Source organism: Pipistrellus hanaki (genome assembly GCF_964339955.1).
Source record: "Pipistrellus hanaki genome assembly, chromosome: 14".
NCBI classification, from domain to species: domain Eukaryota; kingdom Metazoa; phylum Chordata; class Mammalia; order Chiroptera; family Vespertilionidae; genus Pipistrellus; species Pipistrellus hanaki.
In genome coordinates this window covers 5,419,741-5,433,104 of record NC_140516.1, presented here as the reverse complement: position 1 = coordinate 5,433,104, position 13,364 = coordinate 5,419,741, and positions in this window count along the sequence as shown.

The window sequence follows — 13,364 nt, the reverse complement described above, 5'->3', positions numbered from 1 at the left end:
TTAGGAGATGACAGACAGGAGAGACTCTGCCCACAGCCAGCATTTCTGTCAAGACCTCCTGCTTTATTCAGAGTAAGGGTAAGGCTCTATTTCATAAGCTGGATGTGAATTCTAGCAGGAACATATCCAAATCAGTGCAGTGAGATAAATACGTACATTACCCAGTCCCAAGCCTCTTTAGAAAGCAGGTCTTAAGCACAAGTCTGCAGATTCTGGATCCTGGAGATATATGTCTTTTAGAGGAATTTTTGTTTTGAATCTTTTATTTGCCAATGACTTCATTTTAAATTCAAATTTAAAGTTCCCAGTGGTCAGGTTATCTGTTTTTCTGGATACTGTTAAACAAAGTTTGCTCAAGGCTTGCAAACAAAAAAAGTACTTTGAGTTGCCAGGAACTGAAAGAAAGACAGTGAAGTCCCATCCCTGTGGGTTTTCCAGCCCCATCACAGGGATTTGGAGTCCAAGAAGACAAGATGGTTGTCCCAAGCTGTCAAGCTACATCTTTTCTTAAATTACAGCTGAACCACAGAGCTACTCAGCAGGGTAAACAATGGGAAAGTTTTTTCTGTTTTTCTCATCTCCTTTCTTCACATGTGCTTGATGAGACTCCTCAAGCATCCACAGCTGACTATTGTTGGGAGCATTATCAGTATTACTTATTGCTTTTATTAGCTACCATCTGTTTTTGTTTTTTGTTTTCCGGGTGACCACACTTACAACTTGGTCTGCACATCATTAGAATTCCAGTTGCTAATACAAATGGTCATACATTCAATATATTGATATATTTTTGAGTGCTTACCAAATGCCATAGCCAAGGGGATAAGAACTAATGAGACCTGGCCCTTTCCTGGGGACTGAGGTGGAAGATAGATTGGCAAAAGATAACTAGAATTCAGGGTGGTAAGAGCTCTAAATGGGTTGATTACAGGGCACCTCAGGAGTGCATGCCAAAGGCATCACTACTCCAGCCTGGGAAGTTGAGGAAGCCGAGGCTAGGGCAGTGAGAGTGTGGAAAGAGAGTGAAGCAAACATGGGAGAAACTTTGGCCTACCTGCTTGACCCCTCAACTACATGGATGTGGAGGACAATGATGCCGGAGGAGAAAGCACAGGGAGACCCTGTTTGGATTGTTTGTAGATGGGGTCCCCCTTCACTGATATGAGAGTCAGGTGTTTGAGACACTTACTGAAGCAGGACAGGAAAGAGAATGAGTTAGGGTCTAGAAATATTTTTGTTGTTGTTCCTGAAAGATGTTCAAGGACTTTCTATTTAAGATCATAAGTCCTCAGAGTGCTGGGCGGAAGATTTATATTTCACAGTCATCATAGTATACACGATCCACAAATGGATGAGTGCTTTCAAAGTGACCAAGTCCAGTGAGACAAAAGACAGGACCAAAGGCACAACTACTGCCAGCAGGTGGGTTGGGGAGGAAAAGTCCTCAAAGGAGACAGAGAAGGGTTAGTCTGCAGAAGACAGTATTTTCTCAGAACTTGCAGATCCCTGGTAAATCTCTAGTTACAGAATGTGGCAGCTATTTGATTGGACTCACAGCTCAAATAAGCTCAGATGGGCGTGAAAAATAGAAAAGGGGAGAAGGAAAGCTATTCCCAGGACATTATTAAACCAATGACAAACTGATGGCAACATCTCAGCTATCTAAGGCTGTGATTTTATTTAGAGAAAACTAGAACCTGACTGGGAACTAAAAAGGAAATCCTGGAGAGGTAGGCTAACTAAGAGACTTTAAAAAGCTCGGACATATTCCTAAGGGCCTAAAAGGCTGCATATAAGTCCGAGGCTGTGCAGATATACTGAAAAGGAGAAGTCATCATTCCAATTTACAAAAAAAAATTTAGACATTCAATGAAGCAAAAAAGCATATACGGAGGGGGGAGGGCAGGCGGGGGGAAGGGGATCTGGTAATGAAAATATTCTTGAGGGGCACAAGTTTGTACTAACTATGCAAAAACTTTAAGTTCTTATAAATATGGTCATATAAATAAAAGAAAACATGTTTAAGGAATTAAAATAAAGCATAACAATATGTCTCTACAAATAAATAATGTCAATAAAGAGAGAAATTACATAAAAGATCTAAATAAAAATGTTACACTTGAAGCAAAACAGTCACTAGAAGAACCCAAGAACAGATTTGAGCTGGATAAAAAGAAGAACCAATAAACTTAAAGATGGTTTAACAGAGATTATTTAATCTGCAGAGCATAGAATAAATAATAAAGAAAAGTGATAGGACCTCAGAGGTTTGTGGACACTGGCAAACATACCAACATATGCATAATGGGAGTCCCAGAGGAAAATGAGAAGAGACCAAAAAAACCTAATAAAAGCCTGTCTGAAAACTTCACAAATTTGATTAAAAATTATTATACATTTCCAAGTAGAATAATCTCCAGAAATCCATACGTAGATTAACCCTTTCTCACATGAAGGTAAACAAGTTTAGTAACTATGTGTTGTTTTTTTCTGTATATTTTATTGTTTCATGCCTTACATTTAGGCTTTTGATCCATTTTTGTATGGTATCAAATAGTTAATTTGTGTGTATGATGTCAAATAGCAGTCTAGTTTCATTCTTTTGCATTTAGCACTACAATTTTCCCAGCACCATTTATTTGGAAGGATTAGTTTCTCCATTGCATATTTTTGGTTTTTTTTTGTTGCAATTTTGCTGCCCATACTCATATGCCCATACAATTTTATTTCTGGGCTCTCAACTCTGTTCCTTTGCTCTGTGTTTCTGTTTTCTGCCAATTCTCTTTGGGCTTGTAGTATAATTTGAAGTCAGTATAATGTGACATCAAGAGCTTGTTCTTTTTTTCTTAGAATTGCTTTTGCTATTTGGGATATTTTGTAATTACATACAAATTTGATGATTTTTGGTTCTATTTCTTCAAAACATGCCATTGGAGTTTTAATAAGGATTGCCTTAGATCTGTATATTGCTTTGGGTGATATGGCTATTTTAACTATGCAGATTCTTCCACATATGAACATGGAATATCTTTCTATTTATTTGTGTCTCCTTCAATTTCTCTCAATAATATCTTATAGTTTACAGTATATAGGTCCTTCACATCCTTTACTAAGTTTATTCCTAGGTACTTTATTCTTTTTGTTACAATTGTAAATATATTTTTTCATTTCATTTTTAAAAATTGTATTGTTAGTATAAAAGAACACAATGAGTTTTTGTACGTTGAATCTGTATCCTGCAACTTTATTTATTGTTTCCAACAGATTTTTTTTAGTGAAATATTTAGGGTTTTCTTATAAAGAACTAGGGGCCCAGCGCACAAAATTGAGTGAGACCCAGGACCCAAGTCCCACGGCTCAGCGAAACCCAACAAGAGTCCCGTGGCCTCTGCTACTGCAGCGGGAGGTGGGACCCAGAAACCCTCCCACGCCTGTGGTCAAGTCCTCCAGAGCCAAGTCCCTGCCCACTGTCACACACCTCATTACACATGCAGCTTTGCCCACCCCATGCATGCAGCCTCTTGCTGATTTGTCGTTACAGTGTGATGGTGTGGCAACCACGAGCTCTTTATATAATAGATTATTTATCTGGAAAAAGTGACAATTTTATTTTTTCACCATTCCCAATTTCTTGTATTTCTTTCTCTTGCCTGATTGCTCTGGCTAGGACTTCCAGTACCATGCGGAATGACAATGGTGAGAGTGGGCATCTTTGTCCTATTCCTGACCTTAGAGGGAGGGCTTTCAGTGTTTTACTGTAGAATATGATACTAGGTGAGGTTTGTCATATATATATATGGTCCTTATTATGTTGAGGTGCTTTTTATCCCCATTTTATCAAGTGTTAGAATTTTAAATTGGTGTTGTATATTGTCAAATGCTTTTTCTGCATCTATTAATATGATCACATTATTTTTATCCTTATTTTGTTAATGTGGTGTATCACATTGATTGAATTGCATTTGTTTAACCATCCCTATGCCATTGGAATGAAACGTTTGATCATGACGCATTATTTTTATAATGCTTTATTATATTAAATTTGCTAGTTGATTGTTTAGAATTTTTCATCTGTATTTATCAGAGACATTGATCTGTAATTTACTGTGTGTGTGTGTGTGTGTGTGTGTGTGTGTGTGTGTGTTGTTATGCCAGGTTTTGGTGTCAGAGTAATGTTGGTCTCATAAAATAAGTAGCCTATACTTTAATCGTTACTAGTGAAGTGATCTGGTCCTGAACTTTTACTTTTTAGGAGGTTTTTGATGACTTTTTCAATTTCTGTTTATCAGTCTATTTAGATGTTTCAGTTCTTCATCTTTCAGTCTAGGAAGGTTATATATTTCTAAGAACTTGTCTATTTCTTCTAGGTTATCAAACTTAGTGGCATATCACATTTAATAGTATTCTTTTACAGTCTTCTGTAGTTCTGTTGTGTCTATTGTAACTTCTCTTTTATTTCTAATTTAGTTTAATTGAAACTTTTCTTAATTTTATGAATTTTTTCAAAGAACCAGCCCTTGTTACATTAATTTTTTCTATCATCTCTTTGTTCTCTAGTTTGTTTAGTTCTGCTTTAATTTTTATTACTTTCTTCCTTTTACTGATTTTGAGCTTTGCGAGTTCTTCATTTTATAGTTCTTTAAGGTGCAATGTTAAGTAACTTATTTAGATTTTTCTTGTTCTTGGTGTAGATCAGTAATGATACAAACATTCCTCTTATTACTGCTTTTGCTATATATCCCAAAGTTTGACATGTTGTATAATATTGTCATTCTCATTTGTCTTGCATGTTTTTAAAACTCATCTTTTATTATTTTTTTGTTGTTAATCCTTACCTGAGGATAATTTTTCCATTCTCTTCAGAGAAAGCAGAAGAGAGGAAGTCGGGAGGGGGGGGGAGGGAGAGGAGAGAGAAACAATGATGTGACAGAGACACATAGATTGGTTACCTCCTGCATGAGCCCCTACCAGGGTTGGAGATCAAACCTGCAACCCAGGTATGTGCCCTTGACCAAGAATCAAACACATGACCCTTTGGTGTGGTACACAGGACTATGATCTAACCACTGAACAACACCAGCCAGTTGCATCTCATCTTTTACTTCTTCTTTGACCTACTTGCTGTTTAGTTGCTATTTAGGTGTGTTTTTCCACTTCCTTTTTGCAGTTGATTTCCAATTTTAAGGCATTGGGTAAGAGAATATGCTTGGTGTGACATTAGTCTTAATAAATTTGTTGCATCGAGTTTATGTCCCAACATACGGCTTATCCTTGAGAATGCTTCATGTGTACTAAAAAACAATGTATATTCTACTGTTATGGGATGAAAAGCTCTGCAAATATCAATTATACTCGTTTAGCTCCAATTCTTCAGATAGCCATGTCCCATGGTCTCTGTGCTCATGAGAATTGTTCTATGAAGCCTGAGAAAGAAAGGCAGCACCACACACATGGGAGTGTTTATTGGTCATTTTCTGTAGAGAGCGCCTGGGAAGGCACATGGGCATTTCTTTAAATTGTCGGCAAACCACGTCCTGGAAACACATTCTGCCAAAAGGCAGAAGTGTTGTCAGCTTGACCTTCATTTTAGCCCAGGTGCTGGGAAGTGGGTTTTATAATGTAAATCCAGCCAAGCTCCAGGAACGAATAGGAAAACTACAACTATATATAGGCATAAAATAAGCATGCTGCATCAGCTCTGGGTCACTGTCTCTTCATCAGAAGAGAGCAGTGGTCCACCCGGTCCCAGCTTTTTCCTTCTATCTCTGTATCATGTCTCTTTCTTTCATTTTTCTTAATCCCCAGTCGCCCCTACTCAGGAACTGAACCGCTCTCTAGCAGCACTGGACTCAGGAAAGAGAGAAATATTTACAATTTTCAAGCTTCGAGTCTCTGTTTTGAATGGCCAGAGGTATTACATAGGTCTATGGACTCCCAAATACTGAGATAGAAGGAAAAACAAGTAGTAAAAATTCTAGATGCTCTTTCTAGACAAAGTAAAACATCTGGATTTTTAAAAACAGGATGTCTAATGTAGCTTTTAGGTTTCCTCATGGATATTTGGCCTCGTGTAACCACAAAAGTGAATCAAAGTTGAGAAATAGTATGTGGATTTGCACTCTAAGTTCAGTGGGCACTGAGCTGGCTGGAACTGTCAAAATTAAGCGTTCACACAAGCCCAAGTTAACATCTTGGTTTTGCATTATAACAAGATGATGACAGCATGTGTGTGTTATAGTAGAGCAATCTGCCATGGCATTAATGGTTCTGGTGTGTGATAAATGTAGCAGATTCCCCAAGGAAGTCCAAGTAGAGGTTAACCCTATCCAAACAAGTTATATATAGCTTTCCTTTCACTAAATTCCAGCAAGTCATCTTTTACTTCCAAATAACAGCACAGTTGGAACAATATTTTGGTTAAATTTTGTTCAAGCGATGAGTGTTTCCTGTGCAGGATTTCATGTTACCCTGGATGACGTGTCCTGCGATGCTGAGGGTAACTAGGAGTGAATGTGTAGCAAGCCTGTCTCTCCTGAGGTCCCTTGGAGATTACATCGAAGCTATGGAATGGATGAGCCTAATGAGGCTGGATTTGGGAGCAACCTTTGGCCCATCTCCAAGGCAGTAAGAATATAGAGGGCTCCACAGAAGAGACACACACACAGATCCCCTTATGCTCATGGACATGTGACTGACTACTGGGCGCAAGGCCAGGTGCTGAGAATGGGAGGATGAGAATATCATAGAGCTTGGAGAAGAGCAGGAGACCCAAAGCCTGTAGACAGGCTGGAGAGGAGAGCACTGGGTCATAAGCTCCCTCTGCCCTGGGCTTGCTCAGCCTCCTGGTAGACTTCTGTAAGTTGCACCCGAGCATCCCCACAGCAAGGTCTTTGCAAAACACTCTAGGATCCCTCCCCAAATGCTCCTCATGACCATTGCTCCTATCTGCTCTGTTTGGACAAGTAAAAGAGGATGTTTTGTAACACAAAGGACTTCTGGTTGGAGTCATTCTTCAAGGATCCCTAGACTGAATGGGTCCTGACTGACATACAAATCCCCAAATAAAGTAGTCAGATCAGTGGATCACAGTGGCTGGGAAGTTAGGCGTGCAGCTTTAGCAAGGGTGGTGGGTGGTGCTGATGTATGGAGGAAGCTCGTTTTCCTGCAGGAGGAGCCACTGCCAGCTGAATGCGTCCGCATGTTGCAGGCACTACTCACCATGCTTCACAAGTGTTATATTATTTCACCCTCACAACAAACCTAGGATATTTTTCAGATTCATTTTACAAATGGGGAGACTGAAGAACAGAGAGGATATGCAAAGTGCCCCAAGTCTCAGAGCTAGGAACTGGAACCCAGACTGGCTCCTCTGAGCATCGTGCTGACACTAAAAGGAACCAGCAGGCACTGAAAAGGCAGTCGGGATCCACTGGGAAGGGGATATCTTCATGGGGAGGACCCACCACTGGAACAAAACTGGAGTCTGGCTTTAGTCTAAAGAATTAAAGACTTAGAGAGTGTGTGTGGCTTGTGTGAGGGAGGAGGGCAGGGCCAGTCTACATTTAGCATGGAGAGCTGCCTGTTCAAGTGATGTGGGGTCTCCACATATCTTCACGTGCCGCTACAATGTCCAAAATCCCGTCTCCAGAAACAGATTTCATAAAAATAGACTGGATTGCTGAGTAGCATCTTACATTATTTAAGATCACCTAGGAGGTAGTTTAGTCATTTCTATGCTGCTTTGGATTAGCCTTTGCATTGTCCTGTCTATGATTTCTAGCTGAGGGCAGAGATTGGGAGGAAACAGGAAGAAAAAGTCAGAGCATCCTTATTTAAAGTTCATCCGGGACTCTTCGTGGTCTGCCCCAGCCATGAGAAGAGGCAGCCAGGAGATGCATGTCCTGTCAATCCAGGAGAGCTTCCAGATGCCAGAGGGTTCCAGGGCCCTGGACAGTGCTCCCTGAAGCCTCCGGCCTAATGCATGTATCTCTCTTCCACCAGCCCATCCCTCCCCCACAAATCCAATGCATATGGGTGCTGGGTGGGGGGCACCTGCTCTTCTATTGACCAAGAGAAAACCGACACACATTCTGCTTTAGGGATGTCGGAAGGACACACCTGGAAAGGTCAGATGGATGCACCTGGCAAGGTCTGGTGGACAGATGGCAGGTGTGTCCCTTGAAGGATGACTAGTAATAAAAGCTCTGTCAGTGGTAGCCTTTCCCTGGGCCCTTCTCCCCATGCCTGTGCCCTGGGCCTCAGCAGGATGCCAGCTTCGAGGACCAGTCTAAGGATATCTCAAGTTAGGCCCTTTGCCGTAGGCCTGCTGGGAAAGGTACGGGAGTTTGCATGGCCAGGACCATGTAGATTGGCTTTAGCATCGTTCCTGCAACCGAAGTAAGGGAGGACCTGGAACATACTCCTTTCCTCGTGCTTTTGGAAAGCATTGTTGTCATTAAACATTCCCAGACTTTTCATCTTCTCGGGCCCTGGCCCTGTGCACACATCTCAAAGCACAGGAGGGGTTACCATCCTGCCAAGCTACTGACAGATTTATCCCTTGGAGCTCAGGGGTCCTGGCCAAGCTACGGCTGGCCTTGCACAGAGCTCCTCACTCGAACAGGCACTGTCAGGACCTGTGAGTGAAACACAAAGCAGAGGTCTGAAAGGTACGCAGAGATTTATGGAGTATTTTAGACCACAGGATCCTATAAACTACGATTCCAAAGCCTGAGTGAGTGAAGCAAGAGAGCTGGCTATCACAGGCAGCTCTGTGGGAACTGACTCCTTGATTGATTTCATCTCCCCCACACCATTTTTATGTGCCCTGGGCAGTCTCTGTTGCCAGTGTCCATGTTCCCTCTGCCCACCTCCCAAGTCCAGTTTTTCAGGCAGCCAACTGACAGAGCGAGAACATGGCTGACCTCCGGGCAAAGGGCCTTTCAGTGCCCACGGTGCAGGCAGCATAATTTGTGGAGTGATCAGTTCCAATGAAACTAGAGAGAGAAGGTCAGCAGTGGCTGCAAGCATGACCAGGCCCTGAGGACTGTCACTGGTCATGATGGCTGTAGGGGGCACCCTGCTTGTTTGCTTGGAGAGAGGATGGTCTGGATGCCAAGGGCAAGGAAGGACTCCAAGGGTGGACTTCTCTCAGGTTCTTGTTGTCAGTCCTAAAGAGTCACAAATCCATTGCTGTTAAACCTTGATGCTGATTTCAGGATAAAGAGCCACCACAGAGCTCATTTACATTTTTATATCCCAATAAATTGCCTTTGTTATGTTCAAAAAGAAGAAGAAAATAGAGGAGCAGCTTTTATCAATTGTCCTGTTGAGAGATGAGAGGTTCACCATTAAATGCTGGTGGAGCCCCCTGGAGGAAGACAGAAGTACATCTATTCCCTGTTCCTTCCCTGCCTGGGATTCTTCCCTGCCAGCTCCTTGGAGGTTCTAAAGCAGGAAGCTGTAAGCCCAAGGACCCACTATTCCATAACCAACTCCCTAAAATGTTGGGCTTACAATAACCACCATGTTATTATACATCATTATGTTGTGAGTATGAAATTCTAATTCAGAGTTTAGCTGGCAATTCTACTTTACATGGTGTTTGCTGAGGTCCCTTGGTGGTTCTCAGCTGCTGGTTGGATTGTCCTAAGGACCCAATTTCACATGCCTAGTGCTCAGAGAGGACAAATAGAAGAATGATTCCAGCTGGACACCACTCATTCCCCAAGAGTGTAGATACATTTCTCACAGGGTGGCTTAGGGTTCCCAGAACTGATTATGTCACTTACATGGTACCCCATTAGTCAAAGCAGCCACAGGCTAGCCCAGGTGCAGGGAGGAAACAAAGAGTCCTTTCTCAAAACGAAAGGTGTCACAGAATTTGCAGGCACCCTAAATCGACTGCACCCAACTTTAAACCCATTATTTATTTAATCACTCAGTGCTTAGTGAGTCTTTACTATATATCTGATATGGAGCAGTATGGCAGGAAAAATAATAACACTAGCCCTAGCCAGTTTAGCACAGTGGATAGAGCATTGACCTGGGGACTGAAGGGTCTTGGGTTCAATTCCATTCAAGGGCAGATACCTTGGGTGCAGGCTCCTCTCTGGCACAGGCCCTGGCTGGGGTGAGTGCAGGAGGCAAACAATTGATGTGTTTCTCTTACATCACTATTTCTCTCTGTCTTTCCCTCTGTCTAGGCATTGTCCTTCATATGATGTTGGTATTTTCAACTCATGACCTTCAGAGTTGCCACAGGAAGTGAGCAGATAGCCCTTGCTAGTGTGTCTCAGTTGATTGAGCAACTTCCTATACTCCCAACAGTCGCAGTTTGATCAGGGCACATGATGTGTTATGGGTTCCATCCCCAATAGGGACACACAGAGGTAGGAGCTGATCCAGGTTTCTCTCTCACATTAATGCTTCTCTCTTGATCTCTTCCTCTCCTTTCTTCTCTCTATAAACTTTAAACTCAATGAAAACTCATTTTAAAAAAAGAAAGGGGATAGGTTTTAGGATTGTGCAGGGGACTTTACACCAGGCTGGGTGGTGGTGTACCTCATTTCTGCCCACATTCCAGGATCCCGAACTCAATCATGTGGCCCCAAACTATCTGCAATGGAGGCTGGAAAATGTGGGCCCAGGAAGAGAAAGTGTGAAGGGTAAACATACAGCCTGCTCTAGGCCCACCAACTGCATCCTTGGACAAGTTGCTGAATCTCTGAGTCTCAATTTCCTCATTTGTAAATTGGAGCTGGTAACATCCACCTTTTCTTGTTAATTGTTGTGGAATTGAGTAAGATGCTCTATATGAAAAGAGACGTGGAAAAAATAAAGTTCTAGAGTACCATCATAGTGCATGTTGGTACTACCGTGTTTCCTCGAAAATAAGACCTACTTACAGGTTTCCTTCTGAGTGAAATATAAGGCATCCCCCTGAAAATAAGCCCCCCTCCTAGGCTAAACATGAGAGATTTGGTCCACTGATTCTGAAAGAAATGGAGTCACAAGAAATTCACCAGGAAATTCAGGAATTGGATTGTTATGATGATATTCCAGAAGATGATGACATGATTGTCATTGAATAAATGAGTAAATTCTTGATACTGTAGGATTCACAGTTTGTCTGGTTTGTGTTGACCACTACCGTACCGTATAAAGGTAATAAATTTCCTTTATTTTCAATAACAATAAATGTGTAACATATTCTTCTTCATGGAAAAATAAGACATCCCCTGAAAATAAGACCTAGAGCATCTTTGGGAGCAAAAACTAATATAAGACACTGTCCTATTTTCAGGGAAACAGGGTAACAGTCTGATTTTATATCCCATGTGTAAGAACTGTGCTAACTTTCCTTCTTAACTAAAGAAATGGAGCTGGAGAATGAGAAGAAGGCATCAGGAAGTAGAGAGATCTCTGCCTTGATCATCATTAGTTACCTCATTTCAGAACTGACTAGCCAATGCCAAAGGCTCTGGGAGTTCAGTCACTCTCTGTTTCTGTAGCAATGCCAGTCTACGGTTCACTCCGGGAAGCCTCAGGTGTAACTCATTGTTTTCTCCCACCCCAGCCTCTCACATATATTTTTATAAAATTGTGTCGAGACAGCAAAATATTTCTAAGTTCCCAGATATCTGTGTCCAACTTGGGAGCAGCACAGATTTGTGTGAAAAATGTGAATCACACATTTTTAAATAAAACTTATCATTTTGGGAAAATTTTGGTTGAAATATTGAGAGCATAATACAGTGGTTCAAAGAACATGCTTAGTTTGTCCTGTAGTTAATCTTTCATATGACTCAGGAGCTTTTATTTGCCAAAACTAAGGCATCAATCTTAGTATGACTATTACTCAAGTTCTAGGCTTAATTCAGGCATCACCATTTACCCAACTAATGTTCTTTCTCTGTTCCACCATCCAACCCAGCATGTCTTCTTACTACCCTGTTTCCCCCAAAATAAGACAATGTCTTATATTAATTTTTTCTCCCAAAGTTGCCCTAGGTCTTATTTTCAGGGGATGTCTTATCTTTCCATGCGCTAGGTCTTATTTTCGGAGGATGTCTTATTTTCGGGGAAACACGGTATTAGTGGTTGTTATGGCCTGAATTGTGTCCCCTTAAAACTTAGGTTGAAGTCCTGATCCCCAGCACCACAGAATGTTCCTATTTGGATACAGGGCCTTTAGAAGGTAATTCATTTAAATGAGATTATTAGTGAGGGTCCTATTGGCATTGGTGCCAATTCAATACCAAAGTGCATCCCCAATTCAGGGTGTGGTGAAGAAGGAAACATTATTCAGTGCTAACAGCTCAATAGTGAGACAGCAGGGCTGTGAGAAAGACACAGCTATGAAACAACTCGAAAGTGTTAAGGCAAAATTATGAAACAGCTCAGCTGTGAAACTGCATGGCTGATAGTGGCCCTGGGGCAAGGTGGCCCTCCAGTGAGGTCCTGCTCTCGCTAGACAGCTCTGCTCTGCTCAGGTCCAGCTGGTCCATTCTGCCCTGCTGCACTCCCCCTTCCTTCTCTGCTCTGGTGAGAAATGTTCGATGTTTCAACTCCAACTGGGGAGACACAGTTTCCAATCTTTGGGGAAAGACAGTTTCCAATCTAGTGAATTTCCCTAGCCATATGGAAGCTGAGTTATATAGACGGGTGTCCCCAATCCAGTCCCCAACTTGCCTGTCATCATGCAAATGAGGACCCCAAGGCCTTGCAATTTGATTGGTACAAAAGGCACTGTTCTAATTGGTTGGAATGAAGATACTCTAATTAGTCAGTGAAGAGGCTGGTGGGGGAGGGGAGGGGAGAAGGGGATACATCTGCACAGCTCTGATTAGACAGGGAAAGTCCCAATCCTATTGGTTGAATACAATTCCAGGAACTCCAGATATCTATGTCCAACTTATAAGGATTGGCCCAATGGCAAGAACACAGTAGAGGCAGGTAGTTCAGTGCAGGCTTCTCCCTGAAGTACAGCTTGTATGAGAGCCCCTTGTTTAGAATGGCTACTAGGATCTTCTTTATTTCCCAGGAAACTAGGAACACCAATCAGAAAGGCTATATTTACCCCTATGTTCATAGCAGCATATTTCACCATAGCTAAGATTTGGAAACATCCTAAGTGCCCATTAGCAGATGAGTGGATTAAAAAACTGTGGTACATCTACACAATGGAATACTATGTATTGGTTAAAAAAAAAAAAGGAATTCTTCCCATTTGTAAAAGTATGTGTGGGCCTGGAGAACACTACACTAAACAAAATAAGCCAATTGGAGAAAGATAAATATTACATGATCTCAGTCATTTGTGGAATATAATGAACAATATAAGCTGATGAACAAAAACAGAT